Below are 18,727 nucleotides of genomic sequence, written 5' to 3'. Positions count from 1 at the left end.
TCTGCGGTCTTTTTGGTGTTCAGGGTCCTCTGGAGTCCTTTGGGGGTTTTTGGGGTCTTCAGGAAATTTTGGATCTTCAGGGTCTTTTCATTATTTTAGGTCTTTTGGGTATTTTCTGCGTTAGGAGTTTTTGAGGTCTTTTGGGTCTTCAGCACCTTTTTGGTGTTTGGGGACCTTTAGGTCTTCAGGGTCTTTTCAGTCTTTGTGGTATTTTAAGTCTTCATGGTCTTTTGGGTCTTCAGGACTTTTGGGTATTTTCAGTTTTTGGGGTCTTCTGGGTCTTTGGGGTCTTTTCAGTAGTTGGGGTATTTTGGGTGTTTGGTCCTCCAAAGATGCTGGTGGAGGTGGAAAAAACGCATTTTCTGCCATTTTGTTTAGTAACGAGGAAAACGTTGAAACAACATTGTGGAAACGTTTTACAACAACGTTACTTGAATGTTGCAGAAAAACGTTCCCTAAACGTTTTAGTTAGGTATTGGACCGACGTTATACCAATCAATATGTTGTGAACTATAAACATTCTGCTCAACTTTGCGAACATTCCAGGGGTGGGAGATGTTGGTGGAGGTGGAAAAAACGTATTTCCTGCCATTTTGTTAAGTAACGTGAAAAACGTTGAAACAACGTTGTGGAAACGTTTCACAACAACATTATTTCAATGTTGCAGGAAAGTAACGTGAAAACGTTGAAATAACGTTGTAGAAACGTTTTACAACAACGTTACTTGAATGTTGCAGAAAAACGTTCCCGAAACGTTTTAGTTGATCTACAAACATTTCGCGCAACTTTGCGAACATTCCAGGTGTGGGAGATGCTGGTGGAGGTGGAAAAAACGCATTTTCTGCCATTTTGTTTAGTAACGAGGAAAACGTTGAAACAACATTGTGGAAACGTTTTACAACAACGTTACTTGAATGATGCAGAAAAACGTTCCCTAAACGTTTTAGTTAGGTATTGGACCGACGTTATACCAATCAATATGTTGTGAACTATAAACATTCTGCTCAACTTTGCGAACATTCCAGGGGTGGGAGATGTTGGTGGAGGTGGAAAAAACGTATTTCCTGCCATTTTGTTAAGTAACGTGAAAAACGTTGAAACAACGTTGTGGAAACGTTTCACAACAACATTATTTCAATGTTGCAGGAAAGTAACGTGAAAACGTTGAAACAACGTTGTGGAAACGTTTCACAACAACATTGTTTCAATGTTGCAGGAAAGTAACGCGAAAACGTTGAAACAACGTTGTGGAAACGTTTTACAACAACGTTACTAGAATGTTGCAGAAAAACGTTCCCTAAACGTTTTAGTTAGGTTCCAGACCGACGTTATACCAATCAATGTGTTGTGATCTACAAACATTACGCTCAACTTTGCGAACATTCCAGATGTGGGAGATGTTGGGGGAGGTGGAAAAAACGCATTTTCTGCCATTTTGTTAAGTAACGAGAAAAACGTTGAAACAACATTGTGGAAACGTTTTACAACAACGTTACTTGAATGTTGCAGAAAAACGTTCCCTAAACGTTTTAGTTAGGTATTGGACCGACGTTATACCAATCAATATGTTGTGAACTATAAACATTCTGCTCAACTTTGCGAACATTCCAGGGGTGGGAGATGTTGGTGGAGGTGGAAAAAACGTATTTCCTGCCATTTTGTTAAGTAACGTGAAAAACGTTGAAACAACGTTGTGGAAACGTTTCACAACAACATTATTTCAATGTTGCAGGAAAGTAACGTGAAAACGTTGAAACAACGTTGTGGAAACGTTTCACAACAACATTGTTTCAATGTTGCAGGAAAGTAACGCGAAAACGTTGAAACAACGTTGTGGAAACGTTTTACAACAACGTTACTAGAATGTTGCAGAAAAACGTTCCCTAAACGTTTTAGTTAGGTTCCAGACCGACGTTATACCAATCAATGTGTTGTGATCGACAAACATTACGCTCAACTTTGCGAACATTCCAGATGTGGGAGATGTTGGGGGAGGTGGAAAAAACGCATTTTCTGCCATTTTGTTAAGTAACGAGTCTTTCTGTCTTCTACCGACTCCTCTCCGGCCTTGCACCCCCAGCTCTCTCTGTGCTCTGTCCCCCAAATATTCCTACAGGTCGCACAAGATCTGCCAGCAACCCTCTGATGGTTAAACTGCCGAAATCTCGGCTCTCTGCTCACCTTCACTCTTTCATTCCTCTTTTCTCCCGCCTCTGGAACAAACTCCCTCACTCCCTTCAATCCCACTCCTCCCTCCAGGTCTTTAAAACAGCTGTTCACCACCATCTCTTATCTTCCCCCATCCAAAACTTTGATCTTTTCTACCCCCGTTAATTCACCCCAGATCCACCTTGTTTGAAATTCCAACTTCTTTCCTGGAAGTCCTGGCAGTGTCCATATGTTTTATACCTCTCCCACCACCCCCTTCCCATGCCCCCCCCCCCAAAGCCCTCACCCTCTCTCAGATCTCTCGATGTCTCCACGTCTCTCGGTCCCTGCTCTCAAATGTTGTGTTTGTGTCCTTCCCCCTCTCTCCCCATCTTGTCTACCGCTCCCGATGTTATATGTTTTATGTGTCGGTTTGTCTTTCTGTGTGATTAATGTTCGCTCTTTCACGAGCCTCGATATTGTATACAAAAAAAAAACAAAAAAAAAAAAAAACGAGAAAAACGTTGAAACAACATTGTGGAAACGTTTTACAACAACGTTACTTGAATGTTGCAGAAAAACGTTCCCTAAACGTTTTAGTTAGGTATTGGACCGACGTTATACCAATCAATATGTTGTGAACTATAAACATTCTGCTCAACTTTGCGAACATTCCAGTGGAGGGAGATGTTGGTGGAGGTGGAAAAAACGCATTTTCTGCCATTTTGTTAAGTAACGTGAAAAACGTTGAAACAACGTTGTGGAAACGTTTTACAACAACATTATTTAAATGTTGCAGGAAAGTAACGTGAAAAACGTTGAAACAACGTTGTGGAAACGTTTAACAACAACATTATTTCATTGTTGCAGGAAAACGTTCCCTAAACGTTTTATTTAGGTACTGGACCCACTTTAGGTTAGGTTTAGGGGTTTCTATTAAACGTCCGATGAACATTGAGTTTTATCAAAGTGTTAAATGGATTATTTTAATTACACTTTGCCCTCTTGTGATCCTGCACCACCTAAAATGAATGAACTGGAACATAAATGAATATCGTTTTAACCGATTTTTAAACACGATTTACCGATTAAATAAGTTACCGAATCATTTAAAAATGGTAACAATGGTTTTCCTCGACAAAAAGTGACATGAAAAGTTCAAACATTATTTCGCAAATTTGCAAATTTTTCGTGCATATTTTTTTGTTATTATTGTAACACAATAGTTAGTTAGTTATAATATGTAAACATAATAATTAGTTAGTTATAATATGTAGACATAATAATTAGTTATAATATGTAAACACAATAATTAGTTAGCTCGTTATTTGAACTAGCAGAGTGCCCGTCCTACAGGCGCCTATGGGCCCTATGGGCGTTCTTGTTCCAAGCATATATCACATTTTCTGCCATCTCTTATTGGAGGATATTTTCTGCTGATACAACTGATTTGACTTGGATTTCTTGATTATTTCCTTTGGTAATATTGCTGGATCTCTGTTTAACTGAGGTGGCCTTGGTTTTTGAAGTATCTCAATTTTCCAGAAAAAAAAACAAATATCAACTGTCACCCGAGCTAACAACACCCACGACCAAACCACACTCACCTCCTCCCCCTTCCACCATTTCCTCAAAATCCCTCTTCAACTATCACCCGAGCTAACAATACCCATGACCACCCCTCACCACCACTACACAATCCCCCATCAACTATCTGCGTAACTAACGATACTCACGACCACCCCATACCATCCCCCAACAATCATCACCCTCGCTAACAATACCCGCGACTAACTCACACACCCCACCTCCTCCAACATCCCCAATCATTATCGGAATCCGAGAAGCTCGGAATGCACTGTCTCTGTGTACTGTCGCCAGCAGGATCACAGTGAGTTCACAATGTGATGTCACTGGCAATCTCGAAAATCGAAATTAGGGCTTTTTTCGGCACTTTGTGATTCACAAATAAAATTAAATCCCCTTCAAATTAGACTGTAATTGATTGTCAATAGTTTTCAGAAGAAATAAAAATTTGGTTCCCCTTTAAGGGTCTGTTGGGTCTTCGGTGGCTTTTCAGTCTTTTTGGTCTTTTGGGTCTTTTTGGTCTTCAGGGTGTTTGTGGTATTTTTGTTCTTTGGTGTCTTTTCAGTCTTCGGAGTCTTGTTGGTCTTTTGGGTGTTTTGGTCTTCAGGGTGTTTAAGAGTATTTGGGGTATTTTGGTCTTCAGGGTGTTTAAGGGTATTTGGGGTATTTTGGGTCTCTGCGGTCTTTTTGGTGTTCAGGGTCCTCTGGAGTCCTTTGGGGGTTTTTGGGGTCTTCAGGAAATTTTGGATCTTCAGGGTCTTTTCATTATTTTAGGTCTTTTGGGTATTTTCTGCGTTAGGAGTTTTTGAGGTCTTTTGGGTCTTCAGCACCTTTTTGGTGTTTGGGGACCTTTAGGTCTTCAGGGTCTTTTCAGTCTTTGTGGTATTTTAAGTCTTCATGGTCTTTTGGGTCTTCAGGACTTTTGGGTATTTTCAGTTTTTGGGGTCTTCTGGGTCTTTGGGGTCTTTTCAGTAGTTGGGGTATTTTGGGTGTTTGGTCCTCCAAAGATGCTGGTGGAGGTGGAAAAAACGCATTTTCTGCCATTTTGTTTAGTAACGAGGAAAACGTTGAAACAACATTGTGGAAACGTTTTACAACAACGTTACTTGAATGTTGCAGAAAAACGTTCCCTAAACGTTTTAGTTAGGTATTGGACCGACGTTATACCAATCAATATGTTGTGAACTATAAACATTCTGCTCAACTTTGCGAACATTCCAGGGGTGGGAGATGTTGGTGGAGGTGGAAAAAACGTATTTCCTGCCATTTTGTTAAGTAACGTGAAAAACGTTGAAACAACGTTGTGGAAACGTTTCACAACAACATTATTTCAATGTTGCAGGAAAGTAACGTGAAAACGTTGAAATAACGTTGTAGAAACGTTTTACAACAACGTTACTTGAATGTTGCAGAAAAACGTTCCCGAAACGTTTTAGTTGATCTACAAACATTTCGCGCAACTTTGCGAACATTCCAGGTGTGGGAGATGCTGGTGGAGGTGGAAAAAACGCATTTTCTGCCATTTTGTTTAGTAACGAGGAAAACGTTGAAACAACATTGTGGAAACGTTTTACAACAACGTTACTTGAATGATGCAGAAAAACGTTCCCTAAACGTTTTAGTTAGGTATTGGACCGACGTTATACCAATCAATATGTTGTGAACTATAAACATTCTGCTCAACTTTGCGAACATTCCAGGGGTGGGAGATGTTGGTGGAGGTGGAAAAAACGTATTTCCTGCCATTTTGTTAAGTAACGTGAAAAACGTTGAAACAACGTTGTGGAAACGTTTCACAACAACATTATTTCAATGTTGCAGGAAAGTAACGTGAAAACGTTGAAACAACGTTGTGGAAACGTTTCACAACAACATTGTTTCAATGTTGCAGGAAAGTAACGCGAAAACGTTGAAACAACGTTGTGGAAACGTTTTACAACAACGTTACTAGAATGTTGCAGAAAAACGTTCCCTAAACGTTTTAGTTAGGTTCCAGACCGACGTTATACCAATCAATGTGTTGTGATCTACAAACATTACGCTCAACTTTGCGAACATTCCAGATGTGGGAGATGTTGGGGGAGGTGGAAAAAACGCATTTTCTGCCATTTTGTTAAGTAACGAGAAAAACGTTGAAACAACATTGTGGAAACGTTTTACAACAACGTTACTTGAATGTTGCAGAAAAACGTTCCCTAAACGTTTTAGTTAGGTATTGGACCGACGTTATACCAATCAATATGTTGTGAACTATAAACATTCTGCTCAACTTTGCGAACATTCCAGGGGTGGGAGATGTTGGTGGAGGTGGAAAAAACGTATTTCCTGCCATTTTGTTAAGTAACGTGAAAAACGTTGAAACAACGTTGTGGAAACGTTTCACAACAACATTATTTCAATGTTGCAGGAAAGTAACGTGAAAACGTTGAAACAACGTTGTGGAAACGTTTCACAACAACATTGTTTCAATGTTGCAGGAAAGTAACGCGAAAACGTTGAAACAACGTTGTGGAAACGTTTTACAACAACGTTACTAGAATGTTGCAGAAAAACGTTCCCTAAACGTTTTAGTTAGGTTCCAGACCGACGTTATACCAATCAATGTGTTGTGATCTACAAACATTACGCTCAACTTTGCGAACATTCCAGATGTGGGAGATGTTGGGGGAGGTGGAAAAAACGCATTTTCTGCCATTTTGTTAAGTAACGAGTCTTTCTGTCTTCTACCGACTCCTCTCCGGCCTTGCACCCCCAGCTCTCTCTGTGCTCTGTCCCCCAAATATTCCTACAGGTCGCACAAGATCTGCCAGCAACCCTCTGATGGTTAAACTGCCGAAATCTCGGCTCTCTGCTCACCTTCACTCTTTCATTCCTCTTTTCTCCCGCCTCTGGAACAAACTCCCTCACTCCCTTCAATCCCACTCCTCCCTCCAGGTCTTTAAAACAGCTGTTCACCACCATCTCTTATCTTCCCCCATCCAAAACTTTGATCTTTTCTACCCCCGTTAATTCACCCCAGATCCACCTTGTTTGAAATTCCAACTTCTTTCCTGGAAGTCCTGGCAGTGTCCATATGTTTTATACCTCTCCCACCACCCCCTTCCCATGCCCCCCCCCCCCAAAGCCCTCACCCTCTCTCAGATCTCTCGATGTCTCCACGTCTCTCGGTCCCTGCTCTCAAATGTTGTGTTTGTGTCCTTCCCCCTCTCTCCCCATCTTGTCTACCGCTCCCGATGTTATATGTTTTATGTGTCGGTTTGTCTTTCTGTGTGATTAATGTTCGCTCTTTCACGAGCCTCGATATTGTATACAAAAAACAAACAAAAAAAAAAAAAAACGAGAAAAACGTTGAAACAACATTGTGGAAACGTTTTACAACAACGTTACTTGAATGTTGCAGAAAAACGTTCCCTAAACGTTTTAGTTAGGTATTGGACCGACGTTATACCAATCAATATGTTGTGAACTATAAACATTCTGCTCAACTTTGCGAACATTCCAGTGGAGGGAGATGTTGGTGGAGGTGGAAAAAACGCATTTTCTGCCATTTTGTTAAGTAACGTGAAAAACGTTGAAACAACGTTGTGGAAACGTTTTACAACAACATTATTTAAATGTTGCAGGAAAGTAACGTGAAAAACGTTGAAACAACGTTGTGGAAACGTTTAACAACAACATTATTTCATTGTTGCAGGAAAACGTTCCCTAAACGTTTTATTTAGGTACTGGACCCACTTTAGGTTAGGTTTAGGGGTTTCTATTAAACGTCCGATGAACATTGAGTTTTATCAAAGTGTTAAATGGATTATTTTAATTACACTTTGCCCTCTTGTGATCCTGCACCACCTAAAATGAATGAACTGGAACATAAATGAATATCGTTTTAACCGATTTTTAAACACGATTTACCGATTAAATAAGTTACCGAATCATTTAAAAATGGTAACAATGGTTTTCCTCGACAAAAAGTGACATGAAAAGTTCAAACATTATTTCGCAAATTTGCAAATTTTTCGTGCATATTTTTTTGTTATTATTGTAACACAATAGTTAGTTAGTTATAATATGTAAACATAATAATTAGTTAGTTATAATATGTAGACATAATAATTAGTTATAATATGTAAACACAATAATTAGTTAGCTCGTTATTTGAACTAGCAGAGTGCCCGTCCTACAGGCGCCTATGGGCCCTATGGGCGTTCTTGTTCCAAGCATATATCACATTTTCTGCCATCTCTTATTGGAGGATATTTTCTGCTGATACAACTGATTTGACTTGGATTTCTTGATTATTTCCTTTGGTAATATTGCTGGATCTCTGTTTAACTGAGGTGGCCTTGGTTTTTGAAGTATCTCAATTTTCCAGAAAAAAAAACAAATATCAACTGTCACCCGAGCTAACAACACCCACGACCAAACCACACTCACCTCCTCCCCCTTCCACCATTTCCTCAAAATCCCTCTTCAACTATCACCCGAGCTAACAATACCCATGACCACCCCTCACCACCACTACACAATCCCCCATCAACTATCTGCGTAACTAACGATACTCACGACCACCCCATACCATCCCCCAACAATCATCACCCTCGCTAACAATACCCGCGACTAACTCACACACCCCACCTCCTCCAACATCCCCAATCATTATCGGAATCCGAGAAGCTCGGAATGCACTGTCTCTGTGTACTGTCGCCAGCAGGATCACAGTGAGTTCACAATGTGATGTCACTGGCAATCTCGAAAATCGAAATTAGGGCTTTTTTCGGCACTTTGTGATTCACAAATAAAATTAAATCCCCTTCAAATTAGACTGTAATTGATTGTCAATAGTTTTCAGAAGAAATAAAAATTTGGTTCCCCTTTAAGGGTCTGTTGGGTCTTCAGTGGCTTTTCAGTCTTTTTGGTCTTTTGGGTCTTTTTGGTCTTCAGGGTGTTTGTGGTATTTTTGTTCTTTGGTGTCTTTTCAGTCTTCGGAGTCTTGTTGGTCTTTTGGGTGTTTTGGTCTTCAGGGTGTTTAAGAGTATTTGGGGTATTTTGGTCTTCAGGGTGTTTAAGGGTATTTGGGGTATTTTGGGTCTCTGCGGTCTTTTTGGTGTTCAGGGTCCTCTGGAGTCCTTTGGGGGTTTTTGGGGTCTTCAGGAAATTTTGGATCTTCGGGGTCTTTTCATTATTTTAGGTCTTTTGGGTATTTTCTGCGTTAGGAGTTTTTGAGGTCTTTTGGGTCTTCAGCACCTTTTTGGTGTTTGGGGACCTTTAGGTCTTCAGGGTCTTTTCAGTCTTTGTGGTATTTTAAGTCTTCATGGTCTTTTGGGTCTTCAGGACTTTTTTGGGTCTTTGGGGTATTTTTGAGTATTTATGGTCTTTTCGGTCTTTGGGGTCTTTTGGGTATTTTCAGTTTTTGGGGTCTTCTGGGTCTTTGGGGTCTTTTCAGTAGTTGGGGTATTTTAGGTCTTTGGGGCCTTTGGGGTCTTTTGTGTCTTGGGGGGTGTTTTTGGATTTATCAGTATTTGGGGTCTTTTAGGTCTTTTGGGGTATTTAGGGTACTTGGGGTATTTTGGGTTATCAGGATCTTCTCGGTATTTTGAGTCCTCGGGGGGGGGGGGGGGGGGGGGGGGGGATGGGGGGAGGGATCTTTTGGGTCTGCTGGGTACTTTGGGTTAAGTATTTCAGGTTACATTTGTAGGTGCAGTCATGTCAGCTGTCCAACCAATGGATGAAGCCTACACCCCTTTTCCCCACTCCACTTCCCCCCATAAATCCCCCTTCAACTGTCACCCGAGCTAACAATACTCATGACCACCTGACCCCACTCCCCCATGACCCATCCCATCACAATCCCCCATCAGCCATCAACCAATGGGTGAAGTGTGAACATATATACATACATACATATATACATACATATATACATACATATATACATACATACATACATACATATATACAGTCACGTGAAAAAGTAAGTACACCCCATGTAAAGTTTAGACTTTTTCAACATATTTCAACATACAGCTATTTGATCTTCATTTCAACAATATTGATAGATAAAGGTGATATAATACAACAAATATCATGGAACATTTACATTTTGTAGTCCATTGTATAATTTTAAAAAACATAAATGCAAATTTTGCATGTGGAAAAAGTAAGTACACCCCTACATTTATCACTACTTCAAATACCTAAAATTAGAATCAGGTGCACCAGCTCAGGTGCAAATGATTAGAACATCGTTAGAGAGGATCTTGGAGGAACCTGTCTTATTTAAACCTCAGACATTTAGTTTGATTTGCTCTTTGTTGTTGAAGTGTGCGGCGTCACTATGCCGAGATCAAAAGAGCTCTCTGAGGCCTTCAGATAGAAGGTTATAGATGCCTACGAGTCTGGGAAGGGATTTAAAAAGGTCTCCAAACAATTTGAAATCAATCATTCGACTGTCCGCAAGATCATCTACAAGTGGAGAAGATTCCAAACAACTGCCAACTTGTTCAGGCCAGGCCGACCCAGCAAGTTCAGCACAAGAGCAGACCACAAGATGCTGAAAGAAGTCTCGAAGGACCCCAGAATGTCATCACGCGACCCACAGGTAGCTCTTGCCGCTGTTGATGTCAAAGTGCACGAGTCTACCATTACAGAAGAGGCTGCACAAATTTGATCTACATGGGAGGTGTGCCAGGAGGAAACCTTTGCTGTCCAGAAAGAACATCAGGGCAAGACTAAAGTTTGCCAATGAACACCCAGGCAAAGACCAGCACTTCTGGAACAATGTGCTCTGGACAGATGAGTCAAAGGTAGAGCTATTTGGCCACAGTACCAGAAGACATGTTTGGCAAAAACTAAAGACAGCATTTGACCACAAGAACCCGATACCAACTGTAAAGCATGGTGGTGGAAATATTATGGTTTGGGGCAGCTTTGCTGCATCAGGGCCTGGGCAGCTCACCATCATATAATCCACTATGAATTCTTCATTGTACCAGAGGGTGCTTGAGGATAATGTGAGGCCATCTGTCGGATAATTGAAGCTCAACCGAAGGTGGACCTTGCAACATGACAATGACCCTAAACATACCAGTAAATCCACCAAGGAATAGCTGAAAAGAAAGAAATGGAGCCTTCTGGAATGGCCAAGTCAAAGCCTGGATCTAAATCCCATCGAGATGTTGTGGGGGGATTTTAAACGAGCTGTGCATGCAAGAAACCCCTCAAACATCCCACAGCTGAAATAATTCTGCATGGAGGAGTGGGCAAAAATTTCTCCCAGTCGATGTCAGAGACTGGTAGACAGTTATAAGAAACGCCTACTTGAGGTTGTTTCTGCCAAAGGGGGCAATACCACCTATTAGAGCCAAGGGTGTACTTACTTTTTCCACACGCTAAATTTTCATTTATGTTTGTTTAAATTATACAATGGACTACAAAATGTGAATGTTTCATGATATATATATATATATATATATAGAACACAGTTTGTGTGTGTGTGTGTGTAATGTTACCGATAGACTCCTAAACGGAGAGGCTCACAAACTTGACATTTGGCACAAACATGGCCATTGAGCCTGGTACGAACATGGTCGACCTAAAAATTTATTTCATAATATTTTTTAACCATATTTTTACCTCAGCGCATTTCAGCGAGGAATATTATGACCGGAATGGCAGAGCAGCGCGCTGATTCGCTCAGAGCGATCACGTGATGTTCCAACTTTGCCGCCATAATCTTACAGTTATGCGTTCGCACGTAATTCAGTTTTTTCACATTTCAGCGAGGAACATTGCCATTCACACCACATAGGTTTTTTTTTCTTTCATCTTTAGATCCATATTTTTAGCCATAATGTAGCGAATGTACCATAACGTAGCGTAGCTAACGTAGCGTTAGCATAACGTAGCGATCCTTGCTCAGGATCTTCGTCAGGTTCGTGAGCGAGTTAGCCAAAGCGTAAAAGTGAAAATATATCGAATTTTTTATTCATATTTACCTCAGCGCATTTCAGCGAGGAACATTATACACGGAATCTCAGCTGGTCGCAGAGCAGCGCGCTGATTCGCTCAGAGCGATCACGTGATGTTCCAACTTTGCCGCCATAATCTCACAGTTATGCATTCGCACGTAATTCAGTTTTTTCACATTTCAGCGAGGAACATTGCCATTCACACCAAAACGGTTTTTTTTCACTTTCATCTGATATTTGTGATTTATTTCAAACAAACTGTATTTCCCATCTACACGGCCATGTATTCCTATTAACGTTATGTAAAGTACATATAATTGTGTGGATTACATCATTTGTGGATGTGATCAATATTGCCAGTAACCATCTATATCCCTCCCCTCCCCTTCCCTCCTCCCCCTCCCTCCCGCTCCCCCTCCCTTTCCCCCCTTCCCTCCCCCTACCCTTCCCCCTCCCTTCCCCCTCCACCCTACCCTCTCCCCTTCCCTCCTCCCCTTTTCCCTCCCCTCCCCTCCCCCTCCCCTCCCCCTCCCCTCCCTCTCCCTTTCCCCCATGCCCCTCCCTTTCCCCCTACCCCTTCCTTTCCGCCCTACCCCGTCCCCATCCCCCTCCCCTCCCCTCCCCCTCCCTTTCCCCCATGCTCCTCCTTTCCCTCCTACCCCTTCCTTTCTGCCCTACCCCTTCCCCACCCCCCTCCCCCTTCCCCACCCCCCTCCCCCTTGTCCACCCCTCCCCCTCCCCCACCCCCTGCCCCTCCCCCTCCCCCACCCCCTGCCCCTGCCCTTCCCCTCCCTTTCCCCCATGCTCCTCCCTTTCCCCCTACCCCTTCCTTTCTGCCCTACCCCTTCCCCACCCCCTCCCCCTCACCCACTCTTCCCCTACCCCTCCCCTTTCCTCCCCCCTCCCCTCCCCCCTCACCCCTCCGCCTCCCCTCCCCCTCCCCTTTCCTCCCCCCTCCCCTCCCCGCCTCCCCTCCCCCTCCCCCCCTCTTCTCCCCTCCCCCTCCCCCCTCTTCTTCCCTCCCCCCTCTTCTCCCCTCCCCCCTCTTCTCCCCTCCCCCTCCCCCCTCTTCTTCCCTCCCCCCTCTTCTCCCCTCCCCCATCTCCTCCCCTCCCCCCATTCCCCTCCGCTTCCCTCCCTCCTCCCCTCCCCCTCCCCTCCCCCTCCTCCCCTCCCCCTCCCCCTCCCCTCCTCCTCCCCTCCTCCTCCCCTCTCCCCCATCTCCTCCCCTCCCCCCCATTCCCCTCCGCTCCCCTCCCCCCTCCTCCTCCCCTCCCCCCTCCCACCCCCTGCCCCCTCCCATCCCCCTCCCCATCCCCCCCTCTTCTCCCCTCTCCCCCTCCTCCTCCCCATCCCCCCTCTTTTCCCCTCTCCCCCTCCCCCTCCCCCCTCTTCTCCCCTCTCCCCCTCCCCCTCCCCCTCCCCCCTCTTCTCCCCTCTCCCTCCCCCTCTTCTCCCCTCTCCCCCTCCCCTCTTCTCCCCTCTCCCCTCCCCCTCTTCTCCCCTTCCCCCCTCTTCTCCCCTCCCCCCCTCTTCTCCCCTCCCCCCCTCTTCTCCCCTCCCCCCCTCTTCTCCCCTCCCCTCCCCCCTCCCCTCCCCTCCCCCACCCGGCAATGCCGGGTACTTCTGCTAATCTGTTATATTATATCACCTTTATCTGTCAATATTGTTGAAATGAAGATCAAAAAGCTGTATGTTGAAATATGTTGAAAAAGGCAAAACTTTGCATGGGGTGTACTTACTTTTTCACGTGACTGTATATATTTATATTTATATACACATATACACATCCACATACATACACAGTCACATACACACAAACACACACATATAAACACATACACACACACACACACACAAACACACACACACACACACACACACATACACACATACACACACATATACACACATACACACAAACACAAATATATATATACTAGCGGGGTCACCCGTGGGAATCCCACGGGCATGGATGTGTGTGACATTTCGACATATTGAGTTAGATGCTGCACATTCATTTTTACAAAATGGTTACTGGCAAGTCATCAGATCCAGAAATGGTGTGATGAACACAATTTATTTATTTCACATAATATGTAACCCCTCACTCCTCTCCACCTGACACTCTCCTGTCTCCACCTGACACTCTCCTCTCTCTCCACCTAGCACTCCTCTCCTCTCCAATCCCTCACATTCCTCTCCTTTCCAATCCCTCACCTCTCCAATCCCTCACACTCCTCTCCTCTCCAATCCCTCACACGCCTCTCCAATCGCGCCTCACACTCCTCTCCAATCGCGCCTCACACTCCTCTCCAATCGCGCCTCACACTCCCCTCCAATCGCGCCTCACACTCCTCTCCAATCGCGCCTCACACTCCTCTCCAATCGCGCCTCACAACCCTCTCCAATCGCGCCTCACACTCCTCTCCAATCGTGCCTCACACACCTCTCCAATCGCGCCTCACACCTCTCCAATTGCGCCTCACACCTCTCCAATCGTGCCTCACACTCCTCTCCAATCGTGCCTCACACTCCTCCAATCACTCCTCACTCTCCTCTCCAATCGCTCCTCACTCGCCTCTCCAATCGCTCCTCACTCGCCTCTCCAATCGCTCCTCACTTGCCTGTCGCCTATAGATCACTATCTCACTATCACTATCTATCTAGATAGATCACTAGATCACGAGTGATAGTGATCACTAGTGATAGATAGATCACTATCTATCTCACTCGCCTATAGATATATATATATATATATATATGTATGTATGTATGTATGTATGTATGTATGTATGTATGTATGTATGTATGTATGTATGTATGTATATATGTGGGGAAGAGAACCATGTTCCACACCTTGAGTGTAAGAGATAAGATTTAATGATGAACCAATATCACAGCGCTGTGGAGGGTGTAAGAGTCTTACCATTCACAATTTAACAGCATGGCCACATACACTCCTAGAAAATTGGCAACCAAGAGTTTCTTTATATACACAGAATTATACAAAAAATCTCCGCTGAAAAGTGAGCACGGACAAAGGAAAAACTGGCTCGACATCTCACCGAGACACTATCTTCTTTGGCATGAGCAAAGGGCAAGATGCGGGAGGGAGAAAGAGCACCATGACATTCTCAAAACTTATCTTCCATGTTGGTTTTTGGTCAAGGACAGACAGATGCGTTTTCACGAGGGGGTCTAACAGAGCAAGCAGTCTCACTATCTTTCTACATTTTTTGGCACAGTTGGACAATAAAACATAGTTCAAAACAAGAGGGAACATAGTAAGCTTAATCCTTTTCACAAAGCAACCATTATTAAAATGCAAACCACAATTACATAAGGCACAATAAAAGGCATGATCCCGACATACCCCCATTTGGTCTCTACGAGACTACGTATCACAGAGACCAGGCCACATCGGCTTTATTTGCAAAGCAAAAGAGAATAATGTTATATGTGGCCTCATCGGGCTTTATTGAGTGTTGTATGTGTGTCCTCCCAAGGGCATGCCACGCACATAAAGTACCTCGCATGCACGCTTGAAAGGTGTGTCATGTTGTGCGTGTTTGGAACATGGAAGGTCCAGAACATGAAGATCTATTAACTTTTCAGATCCGCAACGAACGCGCCTGGTCCGGCCAAGGATATTGCCCGGGGGAGTCTGACAGCCCACCCTTGGAGCAGCGGAGGTGCGACTGAAATCCCCCCCAATCGAAGGGCTCCCCGTCCTCGCACAGACCCGGTCCTTGCCGATCGTCGAAGTTAATCGACGTCCATGCTGTTGTTCTGAGGAATACATAATGTAATTAATATCTTGTGTCACGTGTTCCTGGTCAGAGTACAGAGCATTACAATTCAAAGTAAAGAGAGAGACTTCCTTTTGTGTCAAAGACGTTCATGGACGCATAATCAGCTTGTGGAACCAGAGTATCAGTGTCAGGTCCTTTGGCAGCCAGACCCAGCATTGTAGTCAGATCCATAGTCGAATCAAGCGGAGATGTGCTGCTGTGTGCTTATAATACATAAGAAGCATTAGCCAATTCCCGTAGGGGATTTTTTTTTTGTATACAAGATCGAGGCTCGTGAAAGAGCTAACATTAATCACACAAAAAGACAAACCGACACACAAAACACAAAAACAAGGGGAGCGGTAGACAAGATGGGGAGAGAGGGGGAAGGACACAAACACAACATTTGAGAGCAGGGACATCGGGAGGACTTGGGGGGAGGTGGGAGAGGATTAAAACATATGAACACTGCAAGGACTCTGGGGTGAATTACCGGGAAATCGAAAAATTACCGGAAAATTTACAACAAAATCATCACAATAAATCAAATAAATTAACAGTCTTCTGATGCGCCGATCACATCGGCATCGCCCAGGGGCTCGTTCAGGTCGACGGCCTCGGCGGTCAAGATCATGGTCTTCCGACGGCGGTTTCTTCATCGTCCATCCTGAAAAATACTTTCTTACACACACCATGATCAAATTCCTAGCCCCCCGTCCCACCAATTGGCATTTAGTTACCTAATCTCTCAGATGGTTGGCTTATTCATAGCCGCATTTCCTGTGTCGTGTCTGGAAATTCAAATGCCATATTTACTTTCACCAATTTCCGAAAATACCTTCCTTTTAATCATCTTCCCTACATCTAATAATACATGATTTACCAACCATTTCCCCCCCCCAACCATAATCGGTCAATGGAAATAATCGGTATTCTCCCCTTCAAAATTTCACTGTTATCCTATCAATACCTGGACATTTTTTTTCCCTTCTTTCCTAGATACGCAAATTTCACACCAGTATAAACCCACTGGAAAAATTATCTGAAAAATAACAAAATCGTCTCCAAGTTCTCTAGCTAATCTCCATCCGCAATCACCAACTTTACCCTCCTGTGCATTTTGCCTTAGGTTTTAGAACCTAGAGTCTACCAAAACAATAACAACTAGCCTCCCAAAGCCATTTCCCTGCAAGAGCGGGGGTTAGCCTTGTGGTCCCCATGACAATCTTCTTCATTTTGCTCTATCACCTCCCTTTGAGCATTAATTAAATTGATGTAATTCCCACATACCTGGTGGAGTTCTGTTCACCTGGTCTGCAGAGCCGTGATCCAATCTTCACCAGCCCCCAATCACCTCCTCGATTGGGGTCATTCTGCATGTAGCAATCTAACACAACGTTTTTAAACGAAATTCACAACTTTACATTCATTGGTCCCCCCAGTGCAAGCCAACCCCTTGTATCACCTTCTTATCACAAAAACAACAGTCCATAACTAACCACTTTCCTTTATTTCCTGTCCTTTCCATTAACTTTTCACAACCTTTTCCTCTACTTCCTCAACAATTCCCAACAAAGTCACCTGTCATTGACAAATAATCCATCTGAGTCGACTTTCCAATCCAATCATTTTTGCACTTTCCACGACCTTCTTCACACTTCCTCCCAAACCTTTCCTTCAGACACAACCCACATGAGTTATGAATACAATTTCCCCTTTCAGGCACGTGTCTAGCCACTCACAAAGTGTCCACAAGACAACGTCACCATATTTCACACCTCGGACCAGCCAGGGGTCCATCGAGAGATGCATCCTCAGGTTAAAATCACCTCAGCTCTTGAGAGCTCAATTTTGTTCCATGGCCTATTCTGACCCATCTTGGCCCACCACCACCTCTACCTTCTGCCAAGCAAGAGGCAGGAGCATCATTACTCCCTCTTCCCTCTGCCCACCATAACTGGCAGGCAGACACAATGGCGAGCCACAAGCCCCAATGTTCTTAAACAGACAAATTCAACAACATCCAATAAGTGAATTCATTTTCCCAGAACTCATTCCCTTTTCCAACCAACATTTACACCTAAGCTTTAGGAACATGCCTTGTTCCAGGTGTGTGCGCATCCACATCCTTAAATTGGCCGACCCCCATTTGTATCCCGGCTGCCCCACCACCTGGAGCATGGTTACCCCCCAAAATAACATTGCACGAGCCCTTTCAATACCTGTCTAAACCTACTACCATTTAACGACGCTTCCCCATACACTGTTATGGCCCCATCTGGATTTTTCAATCTTCATTTCAATTTAAAGTCAACCCGATTTCCTCCAATTCCTTCCTACAGCATCACATGCACCTGTTGCAGACACCTGTTTTAGCCTCTGGCCCAATAGCTGCCCAATAAACAAATAATAAAAAGAAAATAACCTGATCTATTTATTGAAATAGACCTAATTCTCATGTTGGTCAATTTTTTTCATCCACTGTGACTCTCGCGTCAATCCTGCCATTCCCAACCACATTTCCAGCGAGGATGACGTCACTATTTCACACCTTTCCTCCCTTGAACAGCGGGAGTCCTCCAAGAGATGCATTCCGATGTAAATCACTTCAAAGTACCCGAATAGCCCTCCCTGGAATCGCACCTTTAACATTACCGGCACCGCCCTTTCTTGGTTCAAATCTTACCTCTAACAGACACAAATCCACTGCTCAACTCTATCCTGACGGACTGCATCACTGAAATAAATCCTGGCTTCAAATCAACTTTCTCAACCTTAACTATGATAAATCTGAAATAATCGCATCTTCCTTCGAACTCAGAGCACACCGACACGGTATCCATCAAACATTGGATTCATATTTCCACAGACCTCCACCACTCTGTTAAATCCTAAACATGCCCAATGGGCAATCCCCTTTGCTCAGGGCTGCAAAATGCTGGATTCTAACCTCCAACCAAGCCACTGTTCTCCGAAACAGTTCCAGTTTTTTCTTTTTCCTCCGCACACAAGTCAGTCCAAGCCAGCAACTGTACACAAAGATATCCCAGCACGCCATGACCTTCACACCCCCACCAAGCTAGCATTCCCAAAAACAAACCCATGTTGTCTTTTTTTCCAGTCATACAAACCAAAGTACACTTTTGTTTGCACATGTACTTTAACCACGATTATATGAGACTCAACACCAGGACTGCTCCGTGGAGCAAGGCACCAGAGACAACTCCCCTCTCC

The sequence above is a fragment of the Myxine glutinosa genome, chromosome 5 (genome assembly GCF_964187855.1).
Source record: "Myxine glutinosa chromosome 5, kmMyxGlut1.1, whole genome shotgun sequence".
Classification (NCBI taxonomy): domain Eukaryota; kingdom Metazoa; phylum Chordata; class Myxini; order Myxiniformes; family Myxinidae; genus Myxine; species Myxine glutinosa.
This window is presented reverse-complemented; position numbering follows the sequence as displayed.